At 39.0% G+C, this 24382-nt stretch overlaps 1 long non-coding RNA gene across 1 annotated transcript; it reads left to right on the top strand.

Annotated features, from left to right (window-relative positions):
- Positions 1–957: 957 nt before the first annotated feature.
- LOC149147971 (uncharacterized) lies at positions 958–23911 on the top strand. Its single transcript, XR_016262671.1, has 5 exons — positions 958–1100; positions 1216–1397; positions 22480–22530; positions 23071–23248; positions 23372–23911. It is a non-coding gene; the product is annotated as an uncharacterized LOC149147971 (long non-coding RNA).
- The last annotated feature ends 471 nt before the right edge of the window (positions 23912–24382 follow it).

The following is a 24382-nucleotide window of genomic DNA, read 5'->3' as shown; positions in this document are numbered from 1 at the left end:
CTTGGTTCAGCTTCACTGCCACACGTCTGCTTCTTTGACTTCCAACACATGACCTTTTAACTTTGTTCACCACCCCACAATTTGTCCTCTTGTGCATACATTTCTCGACACCAACCATCCATTTGCATCTTTGCATTACCATTTTCCTGTTCTCTGACATCTACAACTCTCCTCGTGCATTCTCTACATGTATCTAATTAGAAATTCATTACAATGCTTTTACACCAACTTGCAATGATTCACTTAAACAAAAAAATAATCCATATAAAATAAAAAAAAATTATCTATAAAAATTAAACTATAATAAAATACAAAACTTAATTTTACCGACCAAAATTTATCAACAATAAACATCAACTTCATCATTTAAATTTTATATTAATAAAAATAATTTTTACAATTACATAAATAATCTATATATATATATATATATATATAATAATAATATATATATGAAAATCGACCTTGTATAATATAATATATAATTATTTTTTGAATTAATCAAAATAAATGTAAATTTAAAAAACATTCATTGTTATGTAAATATTCCAAATAAAAAATAAATATCTCAACGTTAACAAGAAGATTGGAATGATGACCAGGGACACAAACAGCGCGGCAGCGCCTAACGAGCCATATATCAAGTATTAAATGCATCTGGAGATGCACGCGAAATAGCTCGTTAACACGCAAAATACCTTTTTTTATTTAATGACAAATTTTGTATGTCGCGTGCATCTCCGGATGCATTTAATACTTGATATATGACTCGTTAGACGTTGCCCAAACAGCACACAGCACACACCTTCCACTAGCGAGTGGACGGCATGAATATATACGCTACCAAAACCTTAGTATTTTCAATTTAAATATAAAATAGTTGTCAGCGAAAGAGTGTGATCTGACATTAACCGCAGAATTTGCACTTTTTCCTGCCCTTTCCTGGTATTGTCTCATTCCAAAACATGCTTTTCCAAAACATGCTTTTGAAATATCTTCACGAAGGTGGCGTGCGCTTACGGGAAGAGCGATCTGTTCTCTCTACTTCCATTTTCCTGTGCGATTCCGGGCGCCCAATTTGCTTCATTGTGTGTTCGAAGGTAGCATCTTCACAGCTTTTTTGATTGCTTCTTCATCTTTTGCCATCAGATACTCGCAAACCATAGTTGCAGGGGAATAAATTGTGCTCTTTTTATCGTTGGTTTTTCTGATCAGGTCTCTGGTTTTGCTACGGGTGTTTTCGAGCATATCAGAAGGAAGCATGGGTGATATTTCAGAAATTGGGAATGAAGATGCTGCTGCTCCCAAGTTGCCAATACCGGGGAAGAGGAATGCGTTAATAACGAGTGCACTTCCTTATGTGAACAATGTTCCGCATCTCGGAAATCTGATAGGAAGTAAGTTTTTCTCTTTTTTCCTTATCATTATACTCAGGGTAGCTATTTTAATGTCAAACAGGAAAGGCGGCCTGTCATGATATTAAATGCACCTATTTGCCTTTTAATTGAGAAATGCGAAACGAAGCGAGAAATGGGTTGAACATATGAAATTGGAATAATCGAGTTTGTTACAAGAAACATTTTAGCGTTTTTGTTGATACTCACGCAAACATAATTAAATTTCTCAACCATCGATTTTTCTTCGGGGTAAATTATTCAAATTTGTAAAATTAAAAGGAGATATCATAATCACAGTGTAACGAAATCCAAGTCGGGCCATGCTCAACAGCAGCATGATTCACATTCATAACAGGAATTTTGGAAAAATGCAAATTATCTAAACGCTCTCTATTTGGTTCATAAACGAGAAATCAGCTCACAAACAGACTGATGTACGGAATCCATCTTTGTTCCAGAACAGTAGTATTAATATGACTGCGGCCTTCTAACGTCTTTTCTGCATTCACCTGCAATCCCTTTAAAGACAAGTAATCGTCACCATCGTCCCGAGAACTTCCATAATCCCACACTCTACTGGGTGCAAAATGGTGGTCTGCTTGTTATCGTGTTATTAAGGCAAAGGTTTAAGCGAACATTTCAAATCTTGAACCTTTTGCGAGGTTAGGCGACTGCTCTTCACAGAATAGATAAAGTGACGCTCAGTCCAATTTAGCTAACATGTTGATGAACAAGTGACATGCGTAAGGAAATGGATATGTTTTGGTTGAAACTTTAATGATAGAAATTTGAACCAGGGCTTTTTCTATTGGCTGTTTCTTGTAGACCAGAAACCTGCAAAAAATGGATAGCAGAAATGTTGTTCATCTCTCCAAATATGGGTTTCCCCTCCAAAAACGACAAATAAATGTTAGAAATGGATTTCTGGTGAAGTTTTGGTTTTGGGATCTTTTTGCCGGAAACGGCCTCCTCAGGGCATGGTTTCTGGTAACAATGTAAGTACTGTGCATTTCAGCTCTAGTAATAGTGATTGGAACTTATGGACATAAAAGCATGTTATAGATTTTTTTTTTCCATGGGGTGTTTGTTCAAGCTGTGCTTTTTATGATATTGTGTATGATTGAATTTGTTTTGTTTTCTTTTCAAAGACATGGTTATCATTTGTATTAGAAAATAAAGCTGGAGACCGGGCCAAAACCCTTACATTTTGCATCTTCCATCTGAGTACTGCTACATATTACTGCCCACAAAAAGAAGCTTCTGGGCCTAGAACAAAATTTACCCAAAATTCTGTGGTATAATCTACTGTAAACCTGACAAAAAAACCCCAGAAACAGTTGATATTTACATAGCATAGTAAAAGTTGAAAGTCAGAAGAGATCCAACTTGTCCATAGCTGCAAAGCCCAGGTCCTGATGCGCTCCTAATGCTTCACTTGGTACGGTGCTTTTTCTGAGGCTGATCCTCACTAGCTCCAGCTGCGATCTCCACTGAATTTGCTCCCATGCTGACCAGACTGTTAATTTCTGCCAACCTTACATTCATTATGGCCATATCAGTGTGCAGTTCCAACTGCAATTTGTCCATCTTGCTCTGGAGGAGTTCCAGTTTGTTGGCCATCAGCAATTGAAATGCCAACCTGTCCTTCTCCTTCACGACAACCCTGTTTAACTGAGCCTGCATAACACCTTCAAGGGATTCAAATAACTTCTCCAGGAGACTGTTTAACCTGACCAGCTCTCCTTCACGGGACGATTCCCTGGAAATCTCCGTATGAAGGCCCCTCATAGTTTCACAATTAATGCCAAGCAACAGAGCTCTTAACAGCCGAGATTGACACAGCGACAAATGATGAGGTCAAAGAGGCTTGCCATCTTCCCATATAAATATAACCCGACCCTGAATGTGCCCACATGAGTCATAAAATTCCAAACATTCCACTTCCAGGCTTTGAGTACTGAACATTCCTTGGGCTGCCAACCTACAGATACGGTTAGGGTGCAACAATGGATTCATTTGATGAGAAATTAGATGCCCGAGTTTTTCCAGATTGCCGATCTTCCAAAGGGGAGAGCCTTTAAATCTTGCGAATCAAGGTTCGCATTCCACCTGCAATGAATGAAGGCATCTTGCTTATTACAGATGGAGAATGTGTGAGCTCCTCGAGTCCTTCCCCTGTCACATCCAGGCCACAAATTTAATATCAACCATCCTTCCATGTCTACTCTTAATGAACTGACAGTCATCCACCAGTTATGCGATATGAAATCTACACCCATCGCCATGGGAACCAGCGCCGTTATGCTGAGACATGATTCAGCCTTAATGTGGCTAGTGTTCAATAATATGTTTTGGAATATCATGATATATGAGGGATGCTTAAAATTACATCATTTATTTCTATGGTTCCTTGGGATAGGGATGCTCCTTTTTGGCCATTTGATCTGCATTGGTGTTCATTTGCCTCTATACATGAAAAAACTCAATGTGCTCGAATTGCTGTGATATCTTTGAAGAACTGAGGGGAGATCTGGATTCAATTTTTTCTGAGCTTTAATGACTTGTCGAATTACGATCAAGGAGTCACCAAACACTGAGATTTTGGAAAATTTTCTTTCGGTGGCCCCACAAAGCTAGATATTCCGCCTGGTTAATGGAGGTGACCCCCAGGCCCCAAGCATAGTGGATATTTATTTGTTCATTGGGGCAAAAAATTGCCCCTCCCACTCCTGCCACCCGCCATGATTGAATTTGTTTTCTTCTGATTGTTTATCTGCTATTTTTTTACAAGAATGGTTACAAATTACAATTGTATTAGAATAAAGGCTTCGGCTGTACTGTACAGCTATGTAATACAAAATTTGAACTGTCTTGGCTAAAGCCATTCTGACAAAACTACAATGAAATTCCAGTTCTCTTTTACCCCCCATCCTATTTTATGACTACTAGTTCCAACATGGTATGAATATTTACTTTTACATACTACTGTAAAAGTAATACAAAGCAACAGTACATAAGCTACCTGATCAAGGATTAAAGAGATAGGTCTACTGTCTCAGCTTCTATTGTCTTTTTCTCCATGGAGTTCATTCCACTGTTGCCATCCTCTACTTTTATTTTCTTGTAGGGGTCTTATTTGCATCCATAACAGCGTTCATAGTCACCTGAAGAGAGGCATTTTCCATTGCAGCTGTGGCAGGCTGAGCACCTTTGTCAACTGGGATGCTCAGGTATTAGATAATCTTGTCAACCTTTGAGTCAAGGAACCACAGGGAATCCTCCAATTCATACTGCTTTTGTTGTGAAGCGTGCATGAAAACGTTTACTTCCATCATTCCCCTGTCTATTTCCCTATGTTCTACTAGCCACCTTCCGTTCCAGTTATCTTCTAGTCGCTGCATTTGATTGACAAGATTCAATTGCCTCCCTTGCCTCTTACTTCCTTCTCACACCAACAAATTCCTCATTTGACCTATGTTAGGTCGGATAGTACACATCCTGACATACAGTGATAGTGCACCACAGATTTCGTGAATTTGCAGGGAATGGGGATTTCCATGAATGTAATGATCCAGCTAACTGGCACCAGATTAGAGCCATAACCCTTGCCTGCTTGCTAAAATCTCTGCGATGGTTCACTTGAAAGTTAAAACGATCCCAAGGTGTTGAGGGGGCTGGATTCCCAACTTGACAATAGGGTCAGATCCAATGAGCCCCAATTAAACTCTTTCTTGTTTTAAGTAAAATGATCCTCTGGGGTAAAGGTCTGGCTACCTGTTTGATGGACTTTAACTTTTAGTCATTCCCTTTTGGTGATTTGATTGTTCTTTTCCGTCCTTTCTTTTCTTTTTTAAGTTTATTAACTATTCTAAAGAAGTCAATCTTTACTCCGATGATTACACCATGTGAGGGATAGCCCGCTACAGTGGCTTAAAACAGACAACAAATTTAAAAGGAAAACTCCACAACATAATCAGCTAGAAGATGACTAACTAGGTGAGCTGTGGAGATTATCTAACTTAATGCAAAAAATATTCATATGAGATATACACAGAATTAATCCTATAGCATACCACATATTAAATTTAATGAAGTTTGAATCATTCACGTAAATTTTAGATGCAAAGAAAGAATAATCAGAACTTACTAGATGAGTTAGACATATCAAGTTCTGCATGTAGAGCAATCCACTAGACAATATATCCACACTAGACTCAATAAACCCCTGGCCCCCGAGGAGCTTCTTAATTAACTTTTCAAAATAATTCTACAGTTTCTTCAGATTTCAGGACAATAAAACCTTCTCAACCAAAAAGCCCCTTTAACAATGGGCAAAACATCCATTTATTTCCCTACATTTGCTAAAAATAGAACTTTTAGTAGAAACAGAAACTGATAAAAGTAAACAGTAGTTGAGTTAAGGTAACTCAGGTGATTTGGGTGTCCCATGGTTTGCCTCTTCGCCATCAAAGATGACCCATTGTTTAAACAACTCTTCACACTTCTTACTGTGAGGGAACTTGTGTTGATCCATCGGTAAACTCAAGTTCTCTTCTTTGGCACTGTATCCCTGAGTGTAAGCTTCTATTTTGGGAATTAAATGTTCCAGCCCATCATTCGGTCTAATGTAGTTCACAGAAACTTCTGTATATGCTTGCATTCAATTGACATCACTTGCTTGATTTCATCTTCTTGTTGGTTGGCACTTCACTTGAACTTTGTCGAAATTGCTTCAATGGGCTGAAAGTCATCAGGTGAGTTGAAAACAGGTAAGTGAAGATTAGTCATCATTCTATTAATTCTTTCCCAGGTTTTCTGACATGCCGACCACTCTTCATCCATGATCAGGGTTGGTTCTTCTGTTAAAGCAACCCAATACTTTGTGGCTGCACACATCCTATTCAGGTTATCCTCATGCAATTGAAGAATGTCGTGATCCTCATCTCCTTTAGCCTTTTCAATTTCTGCAATAAAATCGGTCTAGTTCAACACTCTGGCCCCTGTTTCCTTCCATTGGAGTATCTCTTTGTGCTCAAATGACAACTGAAGTGTTCCCTCCTGGAAATCTACATTTTTTGCAAAAATATATTGACATTTTCTGTACTTCTGATGTTCCTCCAGTAGATATTCTACAAAATTGGCAGCGTCTATAGCTCCCTTATAATATTGTACTTGGTTTTGGACTGATGCTGCATATTCCGATTCTTTTTCCTGCTTCTTTGCTTTGTCTAATGAGGCATGAGAGATGTCAAGACTCAAGATCAACTGAAACAAGCTTAGTCATTTTGGCTCTTTTAGCATCAAATAAAACTTCTTCTGAAGTGCAAAGTATGCCGCTGTTTATGGTTATTTTCCCTATTGTTTGTGTCCTCCTGACTATGGATTGTCCCTTGCGATCATAAGCAATAAACTCAACATATGCAACTACATCAGCTGATTGGGGGATTGGTTGCTCTCCCCATTACAAAATGTTTTCTAGGTTTCCTGGTGTATGAAGATGTTCCATCACTAGCACTTGTTCTTTATCCATTGCTTGGACCTCTTTTAAAATTGCTTCCTGGGTGAAGGTTTGCTTGTTGGTAGAGACCTTCAGTTCTCCTTGTTGACTGAGGTTTGTGAAAAATCGGAAACCCAATTCCCTACTGCAATGACGATTAGATTTCTCCTACTTGTTAATTTCTGAATCAAGTTATTTACAGTGTTACACAGTAAGCATCGAAATAAAATCTACTGCAATTTTCACAACATAAAATACTGCGGAAACAAGTACTGAGCAAGAAGGAAATAACACACACACAATTGATTCCATTGTTTTTGGACAATGTCCCTGGAAAAACCAAATGTGGGAAAACCAGTGCAGCAGTTGAGGGTTTTAATTATTATGCAGAAGTTTTTGAATACAGTCTTTGGATGCCTTATTGGCTATCTGATACAGAGAATTTGACTGGCAGAGAATTAGTGAGAAATACCTCACACTATCACTGGAGATCCAACATCGATCCAGCCACTGAATTGCTAGCCCCAAGCTGCCTTTGTGCAGTCACTGCGCTGCTCTGCGTCACAACTAATAGGGACTGCGTCACTCCCTCTGTCTGATCGATCTGTTGGCTGGATCAGTGTTGCACGAAACATCCCCCCCAAGGATCCAAACTGGGACCTGCGACCCATACGGATCCGTGGGGGATACACCATCGGATCCGCGGTTCGGAATTTCGAAACCGCAGATCGGATCGGCGAAGACGGTTCCTGGAAATTCGGAACCGTGCCAGCCCCGAACTGTGGATCTGATGACGGATCCTCCTTGGATCCACGACGGATAGGTCATAGATCCCAAGCAGATCCGAAGGGAGACAGGCGGTTCCACAGGGTTTCACAGGGTTCTAATGTTAAATTTTTAACATTACCATGAAATGATTCAGGATGTTTGAGAGTGGTTTCAGCCTCATTGGACTTCATATGGAGAAAATAGAATCTCATATACTATTCAAAATTCAACAAACTTAATAGTTTTCAGGAATTCAGGATCAATGGGATTGTGGCATTTCATTAGATTATATCATGTATGAAGGTATGCGATTAGCATGTAATCAAGAGCACCAAGCCCTATATGTACCCTAGTTTTGGTGGTGTTAATTGTTGAACTCCTTTGTCACGCCCTTAGCAAAAAATTACCTTTCAATCAAGTCAAAATCATCGATCAAGCATGTTAAGCTTTTTCTACCATATTTTAAGTCTTGGATTAGGTAGTTTGATCAAAATTGGGCAATGTTGACTAATATCCCTAGACAATCGAGGTAGAGGCAAAGGCTAGACAAGAGGAGAAGAATCTAGATTCTAGATGGTTGATGCTCGAATAATTAATCATTAATGTACAATGGATGCTATATCTATCTTGATTTATGTAAAAATATGCATGCTTCCATATCTTCTACAACTAATTTGGTATTTTGGATGTTTTTTTAATATAAATGAAAAAAAATATAATTTTATATATATATATATAGTAGACGCTTCTGAGATGCTTCGCTTCCTAGAATTTTGGGACCTGCTTCCAAAAAACATCCGCGTTTCGTCCCCGCTTCGTGCACATTGGGCTGGATGCTCTATCCTCTGGCCCTTTGGTCTCACACTCCGGTTCTTGGCATTGGATTTGATTTGCTCCTCAGCAAATTTACGAATCTCCTCAAGGCCTCTGCGCTGCCTCAACATGGCTTTACGCTGCCCAGCGTGGCTCTACATTGCCTCTCCCAGATCTTTCTCTGCCTCCTCTGAAATGTATCCCCAGATCAGGGAACTCTCGAACCGGAAAACTATCCCTGCCCCTCACTGCAAGAAATCTCCTCGATGACTTCTCCTGCAACTGTTGCACTACTTTCTTGAGAAATTGATCTCTTGATCTCACTCGATGTATTTTCCAATTGTCCATCAAGCCTCTTCTTATAATCTTTTCGTTGATCAATCAACGACCCATATTAGATTCTAATCAATGGCTCAAATCATCTTGGCTTGATCCTCGTCTTCTTCTAGAAGATTCACACCCAGTTTAATTAATACACTTTAATTATTTTAATTTCCTAAGTTTAGACTTAGGCATCCATTAAAAATAATTAATAATTTTAATTAAACCTCTTTTGGGTGGAATTTCGCAAAATGATTTATGGGTATTGTGGAAGGCATGTGTCCTAGCCTCCCTGCAAAATCTTAAGGCTAGAGCACATCCGATGCTACCAGAAATCAACAAGGTTTACTTCTTGAGAGCCTTGCAATGGTGGAATGCCCTAGGTATTGTTACCCACCAAAAGTGGGTAACCCATAGGAGAAATTTTTTCTCTTCATTTGTCAACAAGTTAGCCAGCAACCCTATGATGGTCCATAGATAACTTTACATGGAGCTCTTCACTTATGCTTCAGTCAATGCTCTCTCCCAACTAAAATTCTTCTTGAAGGAAGGTGGGTCATTTATCAAAAGGAACATTAACCATTTTTGCAATCATGTTCCTTCATTTAATGTTTTGGGGCATACCAATATGGATCACAAGCCAAGCTGTAAGATTGACTGCTCTTGATTGTAATGTTGTTCCCATACTTCACTTGGGAGGTTATTGTTTTCCCCTAGTCCAATATGATCTCCCTTGAGGTCCTTCCTTCAAGAGGGGTGCTAATATGATGGACTGATTGAAGTAGCATGCCCAAGGTAATCCATACTTACCACCTTCCATGTTTCCTTTATTATTCACATCCATTCTTTGGTTGATTGTCATTTGTAATTGGCATTGACAACTTATATCCTTAGCTATGAGTCACGGATTGAAACTTTTCCCTAAGAGGTTGATGCAGTTGAAAGAATGATTAAAGCATATGAAATCACAATTAAAGAAAAGAAAAATGCAAAAGATGGTTGGGACTTAGTAAGCATATGGGAAAAAGACTAGCATGAGCTCTAGCCCCTTATTGGCCATTACCTAGTTCCTTAGCATATCAATGCTCCATCATAAAGGAACCCTTGAATGTCCCAACCTTGATGAGCGAAAAACTACTATGTCTTTAAGGGGTGTTGGAAAAACATAAAGCAAGCTTGGTCTCCTAAGTTATGTAAGAAAGAAAGATAAATTACTAAAGTAAAACTAAAATGCACACTAGTGGGGTGGAGAAAGTAGACTGAGGAAAGGGGTATCTCATGCCTCCATGATTTCTCCCTCTTCTCATTATAGTACTTAGAGATGTTGGATGCCCTCTAGCTGGTAGCATGGCTATGGCCATCTTCCTTGAAGTATTCCTTACTCCATCACCACCATTATCATATGCACATATGGATTGATCGGTTTACCTGTGAAATGTCCTTCCCCTTAGGGATTGGAAGCACCTAATAGGGCTGAAGGTATAATCATATCCAACACAAGTCTGGTAACTTGCTTACGATTCCTAAGAAAGACATTAGAAGGTAGGGTTTGTGTGAACTATTTTTGTGCCCCTAACATTGAATATGGTTCACAATGATACTTTAATTTAGGTTTTTATTCTTGATGATGTTGATCTCACTCGATCTTGAGGGTATGTTTTAGGTGGTTCATCACTCATGCAACAAAAATTCTTTCAAGGGAGACTTGACACTTATCCAACACCATTTAGAGGACATTTTTCCCATCCTTGAGAGCGGATATGACATTGTAACCCCAATAGCGCCTTCTTGAGATGGACGTTGGGCTTTAAGGAGCCTCTACATGGTTGTACCCCTCTTGCTACACCCCTAGAGGTTGAAACGTTGTACCAGGAATCCAAGGCATTGGCTTATTTGATGATGTGCCCAGATGGACCTGTTGTCGCTCAGATTGTACAAGCATAGTGCAACAATGACTCAGGTCACCCTGATCCTCGATCTCTCCGTTCTAGCTGTCTCCCAACAACATGCTATGGGGGGTAGTCCCTATGGAAGATGGAAATGCAATATTTATTGGCAACCAACAAGTCCGTGAGACACGATTGAATGGCCTAGTCACTTGGCTGATTATAGCAAGTTGAAGGATTAGATTAAATTATTTATCAGATCAGTGCCTTATGGAGTCAATTGCTTGCTTTAGATCAATTAAATACCAGGTGACCAGATGAAAAACCACTACTTAGATGCTTCACTATCTTATATGCTATGCAAATCGTATGATGTAGGTGAGATGCAACAATCTTGATTGATATTAATTACATGCCTAGCTAAGTGTATCCCTTGATCCTTATCTATTTCGAGGCTAGTCTCAAAAGTAAGTGGTAAAGAGAAGTCAATGCGAAGCAAGCAAAGACTTGGTTAACGATACCTCCCCTTGAAATATAACATACCCGGTTGCCTCCGACGTTGCAAAGACTGTGGCTCTAACGGCTGCAAGGTCACTGTTTTAACCACTAGAGAGGGTCTAGCGTTCGCAAGCAAGAGATGAAGGGTGTTCCTATCTTTCTATCAACCAAGCTTATGCTTGGAGGTAAGTTTAATTAATGCAAGACTAGGCCTAGGATGCGAATACAAAATTGATTTGAGTGATCTTGAGTTAAGATTGTTTATGTTCTTAAGTACTTAGTTATGATTTATCTTATGACAAAGAGCACTTAATAATAAATGAAAGACAATCTTAAACACAAGATAAAGTGCTCAATTACTAATGCCCACCAGATGTATCAAATCTAACCAAGAGGTAATTGCTCAAGAAATGAGATAAATGCTCTTAACAACAAATCACCAATATGCCAAGGATAAAATTATCACCCACAATAGATTTTAACCATGAAACAATAATGACAATGATGGCAAGCAAAAGAGATTAGAGCACTTATCCAAAATGCTACTTAAAACAATTAACCAAGGTTTTCTTCAACACTTACAAGAATGAAAAAGATATTAATGACAATAACTCAAGCTAAGATACCGGATTCGTCCAAAACCCTTGACGAATCGCAAATCGAGCGAATCCGACACGATTCTCTGCGGATTCGTGTATTTCTTTTATACATTGAAAACACATAAAATACATTGAAAATTGCCTGAGCGTGGACCTGAAATTTTATAAAAGATCACTTATAGCGCCATCGGGTCCGGCTCATCGGGTTGCACACATGACTTAAATGAAAGTCCTGCCCCTTTGGTTGCGCCGATAGCGAAATGCTGATTTGAGACCTGCTGATGCGATATCCACCGATGCGATGGATTTTGGCCTTATACTTGGAAAACATTGCAAATATGGGAAAAAGGCCGCTGGCGGAACTGAAAAATATACACTGGAGCGTATATAACCGTCGGGTCGGGTTATCGCATCGACAATATGTATGTGCAAAAGGCCCCGCCCCTTTGAAAACGCCGATAGCGATATGCCGATGCGATCATCGGCGATCGCATATCGCAAGATATAAAGGCCTCGACCTCTTTGTAAGTCCTTCATTGCGACACCGTCGATCCGATCATCGGCGATCGCTGATCGGCGGGGTCTTGCACCGCTGCCACTGCCTATTTGCGCCGATTGCGATTTGCCGACGCGATCTGGACCGTTGATCGGCTAGATCCAATGGCTGTTGTGAATTCGGACCTTTAAGCCTGCGATTTGGGTTTTTGATGGTTTTCGAGTGTTTTTTGCCTCCCGATAGTGTATTTCCTCCCTCCTAAGGGCTTTTCTTTTGCAACCATTTCGATCGGTGGAAGGCTTTTAACCGAAATTTGAGGATTTCAACAACAACAATGGATCCTTTGGCATGAATTTAGGTGTGTTTGTAGACTTTGAGAGCGTTTAGAATCCATTTTTGATCCTTTTGCATAGCAGAGCTAACAAGACTTACAAAGACAAGCTACAAGGCAGCCAGCCAACTCTGGAAAAACTACTTGCCTCAAAGCCTAAGATGTTGAAAAATCAGCCCCAAGGCTCCAAGGGAGCCCACCAGAAACATAAATAATGAAGGTCATCTCCTGGAATTGTAGAGGTATGGGGAGTAAAGTTAAGGAAGAAGCCATGAGAAGCTTAATAAGAATAGAAACTCCAGACATACTTCTCGTCCAGGAGACTAAGCTGGAAGACATAGTCTTCCTGCAAGCAAGCAAGAAACTTTGGTTTAAAAGTGAAGCAAGAGCAACCTCTGCCTGGGGCGCCTCGGGAGGGATTGGCACTCTATGGAACACCAACAAATTTGCAGTCATCTTTGAGGCTAGTAATACTCATTGGTTGCTGCTGAAAATGTAGAATCTGGATACCAAGGAAATCTTTTGTCTTTTCAATGTATACTCTCCAGTCAATGTTGGGGAAAAAAAGGATTGCTGGGATTCTATAAGGCACCAAGCAGACTTGATAAACCTGTAAAATATAATTATTGTTGGAGATCTCAACCTCACTCTTCATTCGTCCGAAAAAAGCGGAGGCAGCGCAGTCCGAGATCCGGCAAGGGAATGGGCGGAGGATCTTATGCAGGACTGGGACTTGCTGGATATCAAACCTTCTTCTGGTAAGTACTCTTGGTCTAACAAAAGAGTCGGCCCAGGTCATATTGCTGTCAGATTAGATAGATTTTTCATTCAAAGCTCCTTTCTGTTACTAGGTTTAGAACCCAGAATGCACATTCTTGCTAGCAGTGTCTCGGACCATAAGCCCTTAAAGCTAGAGCTCCTAGCCCATCTAGATCTGGGTCCTATTCCCTTTAGATTTAGTCCTCTCTGGGTCAAGGAGCCAAACTTCATGCAATCAGTCAAGGATTGTTGGAGCCAGCCTGTCAAAGGATCTCCTTTCTTCATCTAGGAGGAAAAGCTGCGAAGGGTAAAAGGAGTTCTAAAACGTTGGGCCAAAACCCTGTCCAACCCTGTTACAGAAAGGAAAGCCATCAAAGCCTCTCTTGCCTCTCATCAAATTCATATGGAGAACGCTTTAGTCACTGAGGAGCTGTTAGATCAAGAGGCTCATCTACAACAGTGCTTTCATAAGGCCTGCTTAGCTAAAGAAGAATACTGGAGATTAAAATCTCGAAATATCTGGCTCAAAGCAGGGGACAAGAACACTGCTTTTTCCCACAAACAAACCCAGGCCAGGAAATGCTTCAACACTATTTCTGAGATTAAGAAGGATAACGACATTCACAAGGATTTTGCAGATATTAAGAAATCAACCTTTTCTCACTTCCAAAACTTGTATAGTGATGATAAGGATCTGCTCCAATACTCAGATCTGTTAGACATTATTCCTTCAGCAATTTCCCCTCATATGAACGAGATCCTTGAGGCCAAAGTCTCTAAAGATGAAGTTAAAAAGGTCCTTTTTGATATGGATTCGAACAAGGCCCCTGGGCCAGATGGCTTCTCTGCCAGGTTTCTCCAAGTTTATTGGTCGATTGTTGAAAAGGATCTTCTCAAAATGGTTCAAAAGTCTCAAAATACATAGAAAATAGGAGGCAGCACAAACTCTGCTTTTTTAGCCCTCATACCCAAGGAAAAAGGCACCAACAACTTCAGTAGATTCCGTCCAATTTTCTTATGCAATACTGGGCACAAGTTAATCACCAAAGTAATTGCAAATAGACTGAAGCTCATTCTTCCCAAAATAATTCCGGAGAATCAAGGAGGCTTCATCCAAGGAAGGCAGATCGTGGACAACTTCACTCTCGTTCAAGAGGCAATCCATTCAAGTCTTCTTCGAAAAGAACAAGGTATGGTGATTAAACTTGATTTAGCAAATGCCTTTGATCGAGTAAATCATAGTTTTCTTTTAAAAGTCATGAGCAAGTTTGGTTTTGGAGCAAACTTCATCAAATGGATCCAGGCATGCATCTTGGAGCCATGAATTGCTCTTCTTGTAAATGGAAGAGCCACTGATTTTTTCAAAGCTTCGAGAGGACTTAGGCAGGAGTGTCCTCTTTCCCCTCTGCTATTTGTCATCCAAGCCTTTGTTCTTAGCTTCCTATTAGACAAAAAGATGCAAGATCAAGATATTAATGGGTTGTGTATTGCAAGAGGGGTCAAAAACATAAATCATGACTTATTTGCAGACGACACTCTACTTTTGGGTACTGCCTCTCTTTCCTCTGCCTCTAAATTTAAAGCAGTTCTGGATGAATTCAGTGAGGCCACAGGCAACGTTGTAAATAAGAACAAATGTCACATCTTCAGTTGGAACACTTTGCCCAGATTGCTCTCTGCTATTTCTAGATGTTTGGGTTTTGCAGCCTCCTCTTCTTGAACCTCTTTCAAATACTTGGGCCTTCCTGTTTTTCATAAGAGACTTACAAGCAAAGACTGGCTCCCTCAGCTTGAAAAATTCAAGACTAGGAACCAAGCTTGGGGTTACTCCTGGCTCAACACTGCTGGCAAATCTGTCCTAATAAAATCTGTGCTCACCAGCCTCCCTCTATTTCAATTTGGTGGGCTTCTTGCTCCGGCAATCATATTAAAAAAATGGAAGAGTTCATGCGGAGGTTCTTTTGGAAGGGCGGAAAACAGAACGAAAACAAGCTTCCCCTTATCAGCTGGGAAACAATCTCCAAGCCACTGTGGGAGGGTGGTTTGAAGTTCAAAAATCTCTATCAGCAGAATGTGGCTATGGAAGCTAAGACTATCTAGAGGATCATTGCACCCAAGCCGGGCTGGGCCCAACTAGCTCTCTGGAAATAGTATTTCAGAGGTCCTCGTTCAAGCTATTTAGGCAATGTGATTCATTTGCCTAACTCGTCTTTCCTTAAACTATATGTTAAAGCTGCTCCCTTAATCAATGCGCACTTCTACTGGATCCCAGGAAATGGCAAAAAGATCAACATCTGGACTGATAAAATCATGAATATGGACCCAATTGAAGATAGAGCCTCCATTAGAGCGTTGTGATGCTGGATGGATAGAGAGGGGCTGAGTTCGCTGTGGGATATTTTGCTTTGGTGCGATTCTGTTTGGGCAGGTTGGAAACGTATTGAGGTGCTGGCTCATCTGCTCAATGAATGGATCACGTTGCTTGATCTTCTTCACGGCTTGGTGCCCACGCACATGAGGAAAAGAGATTCGAAAGGCTGGGGGCCGAATGACAGAGGCTATGCTGTCTCCATGGGATATGCCAAGCTGAATGAGAGGCCATACGTCCCCCTCGATCCAGCACCATGGCAGGGTGTCTAGCGTTTTCCCTCATGGCCCAAAGTTGACTTCTTTGCTTGGCTTCTCTGCCATGGCAAAATCCTAACGTATGACATGTTGCAGAGGAAAGGGTTCCACGGTCTCTCCATCTACTCGCTGTGCAAAGAAAATGTAGAGACAACAGTCCATTTAATCCTTGAATGCAACTTCTCTAAGCAGTTCTGGTTCTCCTTTATTCACAATTTGGATCCCAACTTTTCGCTTCCTTGTTCCACTGCTGATCTTTTTTCTAATTGGGCAATCAGATATCCTGGCCCAACTCCTAAAAATCAGGTAATCAAAATTGCATGGGCTGTTCTTCCAAAGGTTATTTGTTGGCAGATATGGCTAGAACAAAACAGAAGAATTTTCAGAAATACTAATCAGAATGACAAGGTCTTAGAAATCAAGTTTAAATGTCATTTAAAGGAGTGCTTGACTGATATAAAAGATGATTTTAATCTCAGCCAACAGGACATCGCTTGGGGATCATTCCTTGACTTGCAATTTCAACTAGCAGTTAGAAACGCCCCTTCCCTTAAAGACTGGCAAATAAGGAAATCTGAAACGGATTTTCAAGACTGGCTCAAATCGCACTCAAGGCACTCTCTCTTTTTTGATGGGGTAGCAAAGGGCACTCCGGGCAAAGCTGGTGCAGGAGTTGTTGTTGTAAATCCATTTGGGGAAAAAATTCATTCCTATGCTTGGGGGCTTGGACATTCATCCAGCATTCAAGCTGAGGCTTTGGCCCTCTTCCAAGGCCTCAAGATCTTCAAATATTTAAATATAAGTGAAGCTAATGTTATAGGTGACTCCTAGATCATTATAAACACAATGATTTCCAACTCCCCAACTTTGGATCTTAAACTAGCAAGGCTGATATCCAGAATCAAGGGCTTGGAAAACGCTTTTCAGAAGTGGAATTACTACCATGTGCTGAGAACTCATAATAAAGAGGCGGACATTGAAGCCAACAAAGCTGCCCTCCTCTCCACCGGGGTCAAGATGAAAGACGAAGAAGAATCATGGGAACCCATCCCTTAAGCTGATTACTGCCATGTTTTACTGCTTGCTCTTAAATAAATTTGTTTGTATCTTCAAGTGGGGAAAAATTTCTGAAATTGAAACTATAGATTCCTTATCAAGGAAGAAGTCTTCAAGTTTTAGCTGCATTTTCATTCTTAGCAGGGAAATGCAACAGGAAACAGACATCCTCAATGTAATCAGACTTTCGGCATTCAGGCCAAGATGAATATAAATACTCCATAATCGTTTCTGTCAAAAAAAAAACACATAAACAATTAACAATACACGAACACCATATTTTACCCTAGAATCCCTTACGAGAAAATTGAATAATATATCTACTATTTTCCATGGCTTAAAAGAATCCAAACTAGCCAAAGTGAGCCCTCCAATCAATTCAGGAATATTACAATAGAGAATCCTCAATATTTTAACAACTTCATCACATATAATCGACAGGCTCTAAGACCATGGGCCACAAAAGTCATGTGCTCACATTTATGATTTGTTTTAGCTTTATTATTACTTAGTATACGAGCAAATGATATAATCGAGTAAAAAACATAGTAAATTACTCCATAATGGCTTTCCTCATCATTTTTAATACATAGTATATGAGCAAATGATGTAATCGAGTAAAAAACATAGTAATTTACTCCATAATGGCTTTCCTCATCATTTTTAATACTAATAAAAATCTTCGCTATATCCCTGGCAACTTTGTAAAAATATTCTCTTAGTAAGAAGTCAAAGAAAACTTCATATGGATGATCTAATTAAATACTTTCTTTTCAATATTTATCTAGTTTCTAAAATTTCTTATAACATGCTACAGCCTTACGGCGTTTCCGTTGCAACATGTGGTGCAATTGCTAGTTAGGCCGATAGGCCTTCCAATGCATCAACTTCTTCGTCAACACTTTCATTCTCTTATTAACATCTGTCAAGCATCCCTCGATCATTCATGCACGTCTTTTTATTCAAAATGGCATCATATTGCAAAATATAGAAATAACTAAAAAATAGTTGCAAAAAATCTGTTGCACAGAAAGCCAGAGAAACCGGGCTTGCCAATGTCACTGTTGAATATGGCGGGCATCTATGGGTTTTTGGTTTTCTTGTTTTGTAATTGAATTCTGTTTTTTGCTTGGCAGATTGATTGGGGTTATCATATATTGTGAATTCTGGTAGAGGAGAATTGTCTGGCTAACATTAAGTACCGAGAGAAAATTGTTGGGAAAGCAGCATCTCAAATGGGGAGGTTATATTTGGTTCAGTTAAGTGGGCGGATTTACTGCTACTGATCATGGCATAGCCATCTTGCAAATATTGATCAGATCCTGTCCAAGGTAGGTGGCGTGATCGTTTTTGTTGCATTATGACTGGGATGCTTTTTAGCTTGGTTTTCAGTTTTTGCCAGAGTTTTATGTTAGGGCAATGCCGGGCCTATCTGAAGTGCATGCTTGTGCTTTTGCTCCAGATTTTTATTGTTTTACAGTGTGCTGCGAGGAAGTAGTCCCATACATTATTCGGATTACCTATTTTGTGGTTTGTTGAAAAAGGACAGTAAAGAATGTTTGATACACAACACAATTTCACAATCAAATTTATGTCAAAACAGGGCATTATTGGTTCACTGATGATGTTGAGTTGTTGTGCCATCCACAAAAGCTCCATTATCACGGTGGTAGATGGCATGCGTTTGAAAATGATGAGGTTGGTTGCAAGTCATGGGTGATTATAGCGGAATGTATCTCTGGTGATTATGGGCGATTGATCACAAGGAAGTGCACTCCTTTTTGTGCAGTTCCTGAAGCATGTTTCTTGAATCAGTTCCAAAAAGAGTGCAACATTATGTTAATATTCAATGCTCAGCTGAGTTGAAATTGGAGACTTGAGCTTTTGATGTTCCACATTATTCTGTCAAATGGCTATTTTCATCTACTTCCACCACAACTGAGTGATGACGAAACCAACATGTAAATGCAAGGCTGGCATGGATTCGGAGGCAAGAGAAGTTAGACTATAGTCCACGGGACTATCGATAAACTGCTCTTGGTGAACAAGTCAAAATTTGACCAGCTTTCAAACTATTTATTTATTTATTTTCAATTTTCTGGATGAGTATGGTATGGCTAGAAAATTTACACTTTTTTCTCTAGACAAATCACTGCTCTTTGTGACTATGACACATGGACAATATTTGCTACAATCCCAATTTAGGGTTATTTGCATGATGATCTAGTGTCTTAATACCCTTGATTGTGCTTGCAATAACAGTGGAAACTCTAGGGTAAGTCTTTCATAAAATGTAGTGACTAGCAAGGGAATGCCGTTCTTGAAAGTCTTCACTTGTATGGGATGATGGTTTTGGGAGGGGTGTGGGTTTTAAGCATATTTAGAAATAATAGGGCCCAGATGGGAGGATGCGGTTGATGGTTTTTTGAGGGGGTGGGTTATAAGCATATTTGACATAAGAGAGTCCGGATTCTCTTTAGGATGACAAAATAAGTTTCCCTTTTGATGCCATTTTTCTCAATGTTAATGGCAGTTGAAGGGTTGGTTGGGCAACCATTTGGGAATTAGGGGATGCCCCCATATCTCAGATTTCGGAGGATGCCCAGGACAATGACTTTCTTTCCAACTTGTTATATTAATATGGAAAGAATTACCAAAGATTACTTATTCCAGCTTAACAACTATCATTCCATTCTTATTTCTTGCGGTGAAGGAGGATGAAATGAATTAATATGGTAACCAATTCCTTCAAGCCCTTTTCCCGGTAAAAAATAATTATATGATATGTTTTTGAAATAACACACAATGGAAACTGCTCTCCCAAGAGCATAAAAGTATAGATGAATGGCAAGTGGTCATGGACTTCTTTGATATACATTGCTGATTTTCTACTCTCAGCTTGAAATCTGTCCCCCATTTTGGATGTAAGACCCAAAAAGAAACAGGTTTTCTTTGGGGTGCTTACATCTTTCATCTGTTGATCCTCTTCTTGTGAAGGAGTTGAAAGATCTTGTTATACTTCGGTAGCTTTTTGAGAAAGATTGACTTGGAATGTGTTGGCATGTGGCATCTAGCATTGCTATGTGCAGCTGCAAACTTTGACCCTTTGGTTTGAACTGCACCGGTGGTTGATCTGTGAGTCTCTTTCCCCCCTTCCAAGTTGCTTCCATGCAACTGAGCCTTTTGAGGTCTCTTTGGTTTCAGAACAGTTTGGGCTGTGTGGTCCACCAAGAGCTTTGTTTGCAGTAGTCTTTTTTGCTGGCTCCCTTAGAGCTTTTGAAGACTTATTCCTTCATTCCTACCAATCTGAGGAAGCTGCTGCTTGTTTTTTAAGTTATGGATGATAATTTTTTTTCCTATAAGCTTTGAGAATGCTGCCCAACAATTTATGTTGATTTGGGCACATATGTGCCAAATGGTTTCCTACCTGTGAAAATGTGTTGAAGCTCATGGTCCAAAGTTTTATGTAAGTCCTAATCATCTTGCTATCCAGCAACCCCCTTTTTAACACTATCTCATTCTTTATCTCTACGGTTCAGAGGAAAAACCAATATTAAGTGCCCTCTCAAGATAGTTGAATAAGCCATTTTGCACTTTCTAGTTTTGTTTATTCCATTTGCACATAGTCCCAAGTTTCAACCAATGGCTAAATGCCCATGATTAAATAGATCAAATCTGGACTTCGAAGATTGTCAGTAGGATATGTAAGACTGTAAGTGGCTATGGCTTTAATACAATCACCGGGGCTTTGTGCACATGAAGGCCCAATGCTTTTAGGTGCCGAGATAGCTTCCTTTTTTCTTCAGAGGCCACCAGGTATTCTATTTGAGAGGCCCCTATGTTAGTTGTGGCCCTTTTAGCAACCATTTCAATCAACTGTTATTTCTCACTAAAAATGTAAATATAAAAAACTGCAACCATTTCAATCAACTGTTATTTCTCACTAAAAATGTAAATATAAAAAACTGAAAATGTTGCTGGAAATTGCTAAATATTATTGCTTTCTAAAGCCATACCTCCAAGATAACACTGCATATGAAACCTGAAATGTAAAATTCTTAATGTTGTATTATTGTACCCAAGCATGGGTTTGAGAGTGCAGGGAGATATTGAAAAGTGGCTAAACAAAGAATCCATGAATGTTCATGATTGAGACAGGGCATTGGTAATCCAAGCATTGTCCAATTTTACCATCTCAGCTATGAATTTCTTCAAGCCCTTACTTTGCACAATTACAACACATTATCTATTTTGATAGATTTCCCAAAAAAACATGGACCGACAATAAGTAGTTAAGTTGTTTTCATTTATTTCATGCAGTTGGCCTTGAATTCAGAATTATTTAAGTCTTCAATGTTTTCATCATTCGATATGCTGTTGTTGCCCAGTCACATGAATGAGATTGTTCCTTCTTTCAGTGATCACCCAAATCTGTAACTGCAGTAGTGCCATATTTTGGGAGAGGGTTCAGACACTTTAATATCAGAAATGATAAATAAGCGAGTGGGGTTCTTTGTTCAAAGAGTAATAGAGTACAAGGGTTGCTGGGCTTCCCCAACTTGATAGTATGCATTCTCATGCAATGTCTCCTAAGGTTGCTTGACCTTTTTATTTCATGTATAAAAATATAGATTCTTTCCTGGAAGTACAGGTACTTTGCCTATCTTTTTTTCTTCCGAGGAAAGGAATCAGCTTCCCTCTTAGTCCAAGGGCTAGAGTGAGCTTGCTGATACCTATGGTACCAGGCCAGGCCATAGGTATACTCACTTAAGGGTTCACAAGGTTCAAAACCAGTACAACAATATTCATAGGCACAAGTCCATTACAACAATATTTGTCAAGGCATTATAGCTCATCATGTCACTAATGGGGAAGATAATAGCCATTTCGCCCAACCACACTAGATAACACAATTGACAGCTACTTTACCTACCTATTACTAATATAATTACTAATAACGTATCACAAATTCACAACTTATTATCAATATTTGACCACTTAGAGTTTTTATGCCTACTATTCTCTCTGAACGCTGCCATAGAAAGTCCTAATGTTCAAGTTGAATTTCTGAAAGCAGCAGGAAACCCTAGAAAGATCCTTGTATTAATTACTAGTTTAAATTGTTGATAGATTGTTTCTAACATTTTCGATGTCTTCCGTGCTTTTCTAGGCAAGGATGGAATGAGCCTTAGCAAGTGATCTGGCATTTTGTGAAGAAATAATTGTAACTAACATCAACGTATTGCTAAATCGACCTAAGATGCAGCGTTGCATATGCATTAAGATTTCAGCTAATACACATTGTTGTTTTATGTGGGTGTGATAATAAACATTTCAAGCTTGCGGATTACAATTTTGCCATACGTGAATTTTTTCCTGTTTTTGTCTGTAGTTTAAGACAAACTCACTATTTATTGTTTTTTATTTTGCCAGACATTTCACTGTAGGGCCTAGGCATGGGAAGGCATATCTCTTTAATACTGTGTAAGTTCCCTTTGGATAAGCTAGCCCTGTTTTTCTCTGCAACTGGTTATCAGTTTGTTCTACTAATTATTGAAACTGGTCGATGGGAAATTACTTACATCTATATCAGGTTAAGATGTATACAACTTCATATCAAAATTTATTGCTGACATCCCCATGAATAATGTTTTGAGTTGTTATTCAGAATTTCATGCTTATTACTCATGAGCTATGCCTAAAAATGTATCAGTTTACTAAGTACTGCAATAAAATAAAACAAAACCATTTAATGATTTTCTGGGGTGCTTATTAGTAGCCTTCATTACTTTACTAGAGTTCATTATTTTTTCAGTTAAGTGCTTTGAAAATTGACCAGATTGGCTCAAAAATAAGTGTCTACCTGTTAAGTTAAACTGTTTTGGAAGTAGAAACACACGTATGTGCATTTGTATTTCAAAAACAATGGGAATTAGGTGTAGAAAATCTATTCAAGTTGAATTTACATGACATCAATGTTTGATTTAGTTTTACTTCAATTGATCTCAAACACTGGTTATGTAGTATCTCCTTGACTACGATCTGGATCCTGTGAAGGCTACGACAACCTCTCGACACGAGGTTCCTAAAGTGCAGAGAGAAATAGAGATTGATGTCATGTCGCAGACGCAAGATGTTGATGATGCTATGCTGGCCAGGCAGTCACGTATGAAATACGAGCTAAGGGAAACCCCTCGACTTCGTAAGTAGTTCTCTCTCTGTTTACTGTTGTATATTTTCGGTTGTATGGAGGTTTAAACACTTGCTCATATAAATCTCAGACTCCACTGTACCAATTTAAATTTTAAACCTTTTTTTTCGTCAGATTTCTCTGGATTTACCTCAATTAAACCCCGAAGGTCAAGTAGAAAACATATGTCAAAAAACTTTGGTGGAAACTCTACTACGGAGTAGATGTAATCAATCACCAATTCTCTGCTACCATTTTTAATGCTTTATAAGCCCAAAATAACATATTTTATTCTGAATATGCTAAAATTAAATGTGAATTGGGAATTCCCAGCAGAATGATGATAATGGGCTTTTTTTTCTCCAAGGAAAAACCTGTAAGGTAACCCAAGGGATGCATGGCATCTCTAATAAACTTGTTGGTGTAGATTAGTGCATCTAGCTCAGAGATTTGAACTTGGTACCTGCTGACAGGAAACTAGAATAATGACGATGCATCGCACTGCAAATCCTAATTAAAAGGAGAGTATCTCTTATATATACTAATCTCACAATCAACCCACGTACCATTTACTTGCACAAATGATCCTTTACATTGGCTAAAGGGTCGTAACAGTTGATCAATGTTTACTCATTCAAGACTTTAACAAATGATAGCATTGAACTACCATTATACATCGTGCATTCTAATTAGTGTATACATTTCAAGATGTTGCTTTAGACTCCCTTGACTTGCTATATAGAAAAACACCTATGCTACAAAGTGCATTTAACTGCTATATAGATGATATTTGGATTCAATATGTTTGGATTATATTGAAGTTCTAGGTTATGCTGGACTTGAATTGTAATTTAGTGGCTCAAATTTTCTCAACAGTCACATGTGAACCATATGGATTGTTATTATTACAAAATTTTGAATGATTGATTGGATTTTATTATATAAATAATTGAGAGAAACCAAGAATAATAATTTGTATAATTTTGATTAAGGATTTATTTTATTTTGGGCAATTTATTGACTAGGTTTAGTTTGAATGATTGAATTATTATAATATTTACTATTTTGAACCAAAATACAATTCTTTCAATTTAACATTTCTATCGGCCTCTCTTTGCACCTTTTTAGGTAATTGCTAGTAGAAAT

This window comes from Pinus tabuliformis, chromosome 9, assembly GCF_031772625.1.
Source record: "Pinus tabuliformis cultivar Carrire ecotype Pingquan chromosome 9, CPIR1, whole genome shotgun sequence".
NCBI lineage: Eukaryota > Viridiplantae > Streptophyta > Pinopsida > Pinales > Pinaceae > Pinus > Pinus tabuliformis.
Note: the sequence above shows the minus strand (reverse complement) of the source record. Positions and strands in the feature narration are given on the sequence as shown.